The sequence below is a fragment of the Macrobrachium rosenbergii genome, chromosome 2, assembly GCF_040412425.1.
Source record: "Macrobrachium rosenbergii isolate ZJJX-2024 chromosome 2, ASM4041242v1, whole genome shotgun sequence".
NCBI classification, from domain to species: Eukaryota; Metazoa; Arthropoda; class Malacostraca; order Decapoda; family Palaemonidae; genus Macrobrachium; species Macrobrachium rosenbergii.
In genome coordinates this window covers 27,060,848-27,068,347 of record NC_089742.1, presented here as the reverse complement: position 1 = coordinate 27,068,347, position 7,500 = coordinate 27,060,848, and the positions used below count along the sequence as shown (strand labels likewise).

The 7,500-nt window shown below is 37.8% G+C and overlaps 1 protein-coding gene across 4 annotated transcripts in view; it reads left to right on the top strand.

Annotated features, from left to right (window-relative positions):
• The window catches only part of LOC136844322 (uncharacterized), a 318,972-nt gene that overhangs the window by 94,071 nt on the left and 217,401 nt on the right, over positions 1–7,500 (top strand). For 2 of the 4 annotated variants that reach the window (XM_067113328.1, XM_067113303.1), the window contains exon 1: positions 1–198. This exon is cut by the window's left edge. The exons of the other annotated variants lie outside the window; for them this stretch is intronic. The gene's annotated coding sequence lies outside the window, so the exon portion shown is untranslated. The remainder of the gene's footprint in view (positions 199–7,500) is intronic. 4 annotated transcript variants of the gene reach the window in all.

Below are 7,500 nucleotides of genomic sequence, written 5' to 3'. Positions count from 1 at the left end.
TGGTGTGAGGCTCCTGGAATGGGGATTTGAGGAGGTGGCGGCGGCGGGAGCGTGCGTTTGTTGTGCCTGGAAAAGCACTGGAAGTGAGAGAAGCGGCGTTCAGAGAGTGCAAGCACAAACTTCTTCGGCGAAGATGGCTTTGGCAAAGCAAGCATAAATGATCCCGCACCGCCAGGAGGTCCCGGCCGAATGCAGAAGGTGAGGAGGAGGCAGGCGTTATTGGAGCATTATTTTTTCGGTGGTGGTATCAATGAAAAAGGTTGAATGGGATTGTGGTTGATAAATAAGGTTGTTAAATAATGGTGGTGCGGAGTAAACATCGTTTTTTTTTTCGGTCAAAGGGACATTTTTTTTTATGGTGAATCAGGTTGTGGTTGTCGAATAATGACAGTGATGAGAAAACTTTGGGGTTTTTTGTTTATAAGGGTTTTTTTTTGGCTATAGGGGCACTTTCTATGGTGAATCAGGTTGTGGTTGTTAAAATAAATGACGGTTATAAGTAAACTAATGGATTTTTGGCTACGGGAATTTTCAATGGTGAATCAGGTTTTGGTTGTTAAAATAATGATGCTTATAAGTAAACTAATGTTTTTTTGGCTACAGGGGAATTTTCTATGGTGAATCAGGTTGTGGTTGTGAAATGATGGTGATAATGAATAAAATTTTGGGGATTTTTTTTAATGATAATGAATGATATTTGGGGTTGATGGTGAGCTCGAAGAAGATAGGGTTTTGGGTGATAGTGAATAGGGCTGACGGAAAGGGATTGTTAAAGTGATGGTGATAATGAGTCAGCTTTTATGGAGGTTATGATGATGACTGTCAAGTGATGGTGATAATGGGTCAACATTTATGGAGGTTATAGTGATGACTGTCAAGTGATGGTGATCAGCTTTTATGGAGGTTATGGTGATGACTGTCAAGTGATGGTGATAATGGGTCAACTTTTGTGAAGGTTATGGTAATGACAGTCATGTGATGGTGATGAGTCAAACGTTTATGGAGGTTATGGTGATGACTGTCAAGAGATGGTGATCAACTTTTATGGAGGTTATGGTGATGACTGTCAAGTGATGGTGATCAGCTTTTATGGAGGTTATGGTGATGACTGTCAAGTGATGGTGATAATGAATACACTTCTTTGGGGGTTTATAGGTGAAGATGAATGAGGTTGGTAGTTGATGGTGAGGCTGAATATAAGTCTTGGACTTAAATGATAGTGATAAAGGCCACAGGGTATTAAAGATGGTGAAAATGGAGGTTTATTGATAATGAAGGTTAGCCCCGTTGGTGATGATGATGATGATAAAGGTTGCTGGTGTTGGTGATGATAATGAAGCCTGAATTGGTGGCGAAGATGGTGACAGGGATAATGAATAATGCTGGCTGCCATGCTAAATGATGGTGATAACGAAGAAAGTGCGATGGTGATGTTGAATAACCCTGGAATCCCGATATGGTGATGACGTCAAAACTCTCTCTCTCTCTCTCTCTCTCTCTCTCTCTGTCATATTGAAGAACCCTGGAGTCGCGGTGTGGTGTGCTTACTTCATAACTTACTTCAAATCTCTCTCTCTCTCTCTCTCTCTCTCTCTCTCTCTCTCTCTCACATAATGAAGAGAGTGCGATGGAACCTGGAATCACGTAATGGTGATTACGTTCTTCAAAACTCTCTCTCTCTCTCTCTCTCTCTCTCTCTCTCTCTCTCTCTCTCTCTCTCTCTCTTTTATGGTGATGTGTTGTGCTGTGTAATCTGATTTGCATGGAACAATGCTGCCCTGCCTTTTCAGAACATTTGAATATAGCACCTTCCTACCCACTTCCCACCCCCTCCCCTTCTCTCCCTCCCCCCTCCCCTTACCCTCCAAACACCTAAAGCTTTTTCTGACCACTCAGGTACTTGAATACCCCATGGGTGTGATGGGTAGCAATAGAGTGCCCTCGTGTTTCAGTTTTATCATTCTTATATTTTGACAAAAAGAACATTCTCAGTTTCTAGGTGAAAGTAACAATGTTACTTTGGTTTCTGTTTTAGTTATTGAATATTATCCTTATTCTAGTGAAGTATAGTAATACTCGCAGGCTCTAGCCAAGAATAACAAGCGTATAACCCAAAAGTAATTGTGTTTAAATTTGTATTTTAGAGTGAATTACTTCGATTTTATTGGTATGGGTATACACTGTCCTAAAATAGAAGACTGCAGTATCTGCAAAAATACAAAACTGAGAAAAATGGTAGATATTCCCTTGCCTTACTACTGATTTTGCAGATGCTGCAACTGGGACCCCTTAATAAAGCATTGAAGAATCATTCTGAAACTGCAGTAACTTGTGTATTAGTGTTTCACGGGCCCAGTAGGTGGCATATCTCAGTTTCGAGAATTTTGCAGATACCGCAGTTTTAAATTTCAGGGTAGTACAGCCTTATTAGTAATATAATTGTATTTTTATTAGCTATTTCCGTTCTGGGGATAGAGGAGTGGTAACAGATGGTAAAGTGTTGTTATTATGATTACCATTGAAAATAGTTTTATTCTCAGAATATTTGAGAAATTTAAATTTATTTATTGTTTTTTATTCCCATTTTTGCTTCTTAAGATTTTCTTCAGTTTCGTTTGAGAAAGAATAAAGTATTGTACCATGTACGTAGTAACCCCGTAGGGGGTTAGTGCCGTCAGTGCACCTCATGCGGTGCACTGTAGGCATCACTTAAGGTTCTTTGCAGCGTGCAACATCTTTGGTTCCTTTTACTGTACCTCCTTTCATATTCTCTTTCTTCCACCTTACGTTCCACCCTCTCCTGGCAATTGATTCATAGTGCAATTGCTTTGAGGTTTTCCTCCCGTCACACCTTTCAAACCTTTTACTGTCAATTTCGGTTTCAGCGCTGAATGACCTCATTGGTCCCAGTGCCTGGCCTTTGGCCTAAATTCTGTATTCGATTCAGTTCAGTTCAATTCATGTACGTAGTACGGGGATATGTGAAGTATATAAGTATATTATACATATATATATATATATATATATATATATATATATATATATATATAATATATATATATATATATATATATATATATATATATATATATATATATATATTACATTCCCTGCATCTTATAATCTTATATATATAACTGAAAATTTTCCACATGAACCTACACTCAATTCAAATCCAATTATCTTAACTTTTAGGCCCCCTCTCTCTCTCTCTCTCTCTCTCTCTCTCTCTCTCTCTCTCTCTCTCTCTCTCTCTCTGTCAGTAATATGAAATATCAAATGAACTTCATTAGTGCCAATGGAATCAGCCCCACTCCAAAATATAATGACCGTCACCAGTTTTGCGAGAGGCATCATCAAAGTGCCACAAAATCCTGCCGTTTCCGCAATTAAAAATGTTGTTTAATATTTTTTGCTGTTGTTGAACATAAACACTTTAATTGCTGTTTATATCCTTTTTTTTTTGCCTCGAGTATGGGTTCAATTCGTCGAAGACAATGTTTTGTTTTGGGATGCCAACATTCTGCTGGAAAACATGTCATAAACATGTGATCAGCACTCCTGCAACTTACTGCATACATGTCACAAACCATTATGAATTAAAAATGTTGCGTGTGTATTAGTTGTTGTTGTTGTCAGTCTTATAAACTTTGTGTCGTAAATATGTCTGTGAACATGTCTGCAGCTTATTGCATAGATGTGCAAACCATTAAAAATTAAAAATGTTGCGTGTGTATTTGTTGTTGTTGAACATAAACGCTTTATGTCGTGAACATATCATGAACATGTCTGCAACTTATTGCATAGATGTCACAAACCATTAAAAATTAAAAATGTTGCGTGTGTATTTGTTGTTGTTGTTGAACATAAACGCTTTATGTCGTAAACATGTCATCAACACGCCTGCAACTTATTACATACACGTCACAAACCATTAACAAAAATTTTGCGTGTGTATTTGTTGTTGTTGGTGTTGAACATAAACGCTATATGTCGTTAACATGTCATGAACATGTCTGGAACTTTTTGCATACATGTCTTAAACAGTTTGAATACCGGTCAGTGACTTGTTGGAAGTCTGTAACTAGTGCTGTAATATTATCCAGTATTTGCGAAAAGTTTGTAAATATAATAAATATATATATATATATATATATATATATATATATATATATATATATATATATATATATATATATATATATATATATATACTATATATATATATAGAGAGAGAGAGAGAAGAAAGAAGAGAAGAAGAAGAGATTTTAAAAGTAACATTCATAATCTCCACACAACTCCAATATTCAGTTCTTCCCACTACTGCTTCAGTTACTCTTCTTATTCCATTAACTTTACTTTGACCAGCACGGGCTCTTGCTCCGAAATCCCACATCAGAAAAACCTTTAACCCATCGCCCGAATTTCAGTCAGGCCTCGAAACTAGTTATATGAATCAACCCGGCGCGCTCTCAGATAGATAGGTGGGTTCTAACCGAAATTTCAAGGTCGCGGTACCCCTGGGCCTTCTTGGGGACCCATTCCGTTCCTTCCTCCACCCTCTTCCATCTCCATCCCTCCTCCCCTCCTCCCTCCTCCTCCTCCTCCTCCTCCTCCTCCTCCTCCTCCTCCTCCTCCTCCTTCAGCGGCGAATTACAAAAGATGACGGCGTATCACAGTCGCCCTGACGACCATGATAGGTAGGCGAGGTATGCCACCATAATTTCTACACCTCCAGGTTTAGCTAGCCACGTCTAGTTTGTTGTAACTAACGAGGCCACTTGAGTGGAAGCCAAATTCGTATCTCGAGTTGACAGAGGATGTCGGATAAATATATATACAGCATACGTTGCCGGAATAATTGAGCAGAATGTATTGCTCACTTATGAGAGCACTTTCTTGCATGGCAATTGTACGTGTGTGTGTCTGTGGCTGTGTTGGTTGCAGTTGATCCTGCATTGAGGAGAGTGTGGCGTCTCTCTCTACTCTCTCTCTCTCTCTCTCTCTCTCTTTATATGTATATATATATATATATATATATATATATACTTTATATATATATATATATATATATATATATATATATATATATATATATATATATATATATATATATATAATACTCTCTCTCTCTCTCATATATATATATATATATATATATATATATATATATATATGTTTACATGTATAATGTGTTTATATGTGAGAGAGAGAGAGAGAGAAGAAGAAAGAAGAGAGAAGAATTATCTCGCCTTGTGGCGGTACGGGGGATTTCAGCTGGTGAGCAGACACTAATACGACACTCTTATAAGACGCGATTCCCACTTAACGGCAATTCTGACGAAGTAAGTAGTGGATCCATACGGGCATTGCCTGCCCCTCAAATCTGGGTCAATAAAACTGTTTTTGTCTTTCTCGTGACGACAAATTAACCGTCTTTTGGAAAAGGGAAGCGTATATGATTTTCTAGAATACAATTGGTCCATAGGCATGTTATTCCAAGCCAGCTAACCAGGGGTGGAATACTTATAGCTGTTTTTCAGTCGTTTTAGTTTTCTGTAAAAGAAAACTGTGTACCAACTGTGTGTCCGTCCTCGCTTTATTCTGTCCATCCTCAGAGCTTACAAACTACCGAGGCTAGAGGGCTGCAAATTGGTATGTTGATCACCCACCCTCCAAGCATCCAGACATACCAAATTGTAGCCCTCTAGCCTCCTCAGTAGTTTTTATTTTATTTAAAAGGTTAAAGTGAGTCATGATCGTGCGTCTGGCAACGATATAGGACGAGCCACCACCAGGCAGTGATTAAAGTTTCATGGGCCGCTGCTCATACAGCATTATACCGAGACAGCCGAAAGATAGATAGATCTATTTTCGGCGGCTGTGAAACCCGGTGCGCCGAAGAAACTTCGGCGCATTTTTGACTTGTTTAAAACAGTTCCTTCAATATCCTCCCGATTTCTTGACACATCCGGCAAGATCAGGACTCGTAGGATTTATTCTAACACCCCTCCCTCTTCTCCCTCCCCTCCTCCCCTCCACTCCTCCCCACCTGTCTGTCTGTCTGTGTGTCTGTGCGGCGTCTTGCGCGATCAGTAGTCTCCTTTGATCTCGCCGCCCGATTAGGATATATAGTCGTGTCTTGCATCGAGTTGGAGCTGTTCTCGACCAACTCAAGGTTATTTGCTTGTTATTTGTTATTTATATAAGTTGGTTGTGGTTATTTCTTTGTTATTCAGGCCTACTACGGTGCGATTTGTATGTTGGTTATGGTCACTGTTAGTTTTCTGTAAAGGAAAACTGTTGTGACGGCTTTGTCTGTCCGCAGTTTATCTGTCCGCCCTCAGATTTTAAAAACTACTGAGGCTAGAGGGCTGCAAATTGGTATGTTGACCATCCACCCTCCAGTCATCAAACATACCAAATTGCAGCCCTCTAGCCAAGTAGTTTTCATTTTATTTAAGGTTAAAGTTAGCCATAATCGTGCATCTGGCAACGACATAGGATAGGCCACCACCGGGTCGTGGTTAAATTTCATGGGTCGCGGTTCATACAGCATTATACCGAGATCACCGAAAGACAGATCTGTTTTCGGTGGCCTTGATTATATACGCTGTACAGAAAAGTCGATTGCGACGAAGAAACTTCGGCGCATTTTTACTTTTTTGTTGTTATCTAGGCCTAACGGTGCCGTTTAACGGCTTCAAATGGTAAAAATTGTATGTTTTGTGCAATTTATTGCAAATCTCTCTCTCTCTCTCTCTTGAGTATATTGCTGTTATTGCGCGCTGCTGTAAAAGTGCTGTGAGAATATCAATGCCCCTGTGCTGCTGTTTCTGCTGTTATGCTCAGTTTAATCTCCTTCTAAGTGATGTTTATAGTGCATTTCGAGAAAGTTGTGAAAATATCTATTATAATAATAATAATAATAATAATAATAATAATAATAATAATAATAATAATAATTATATTATTACTATTCGACATAAGTATTCTTCATTTCTCGATGCTCCAAATTTTATCCTTTGTATAATAATAATAATAATAATAATAATACATATTTTTACATAAATATTCTAGTCTTTGAATAAATGTATTCCGGATATGTCTAAAAAAATTAGATCTAGGCCGAAATTGATGTGTTATTAAGCATCAATATTAAATATATAAAAATAAAATCTTATATATATATATATATATATATATATATATATATATATAATAATATATATATATATATATATATATATATATATATCTTATATATATATATATATTTATCTTTTGTGACTAACATCTAAAAAGTAACACTGGATCATGCTCTGATGGAGAATGGTAAGAAGCATTAGGCCTAGCAAGATCACCCAGCTGAGATGGGCCTATGTTCCTTCATGAATATGCATGTTTGTGGATGCTGCTAACATAGACTTCTTTAGGTGGACCTAGGATTTATAAATATTATTTTCACTAATATTAATCCACAAATATCGTTTAACATTC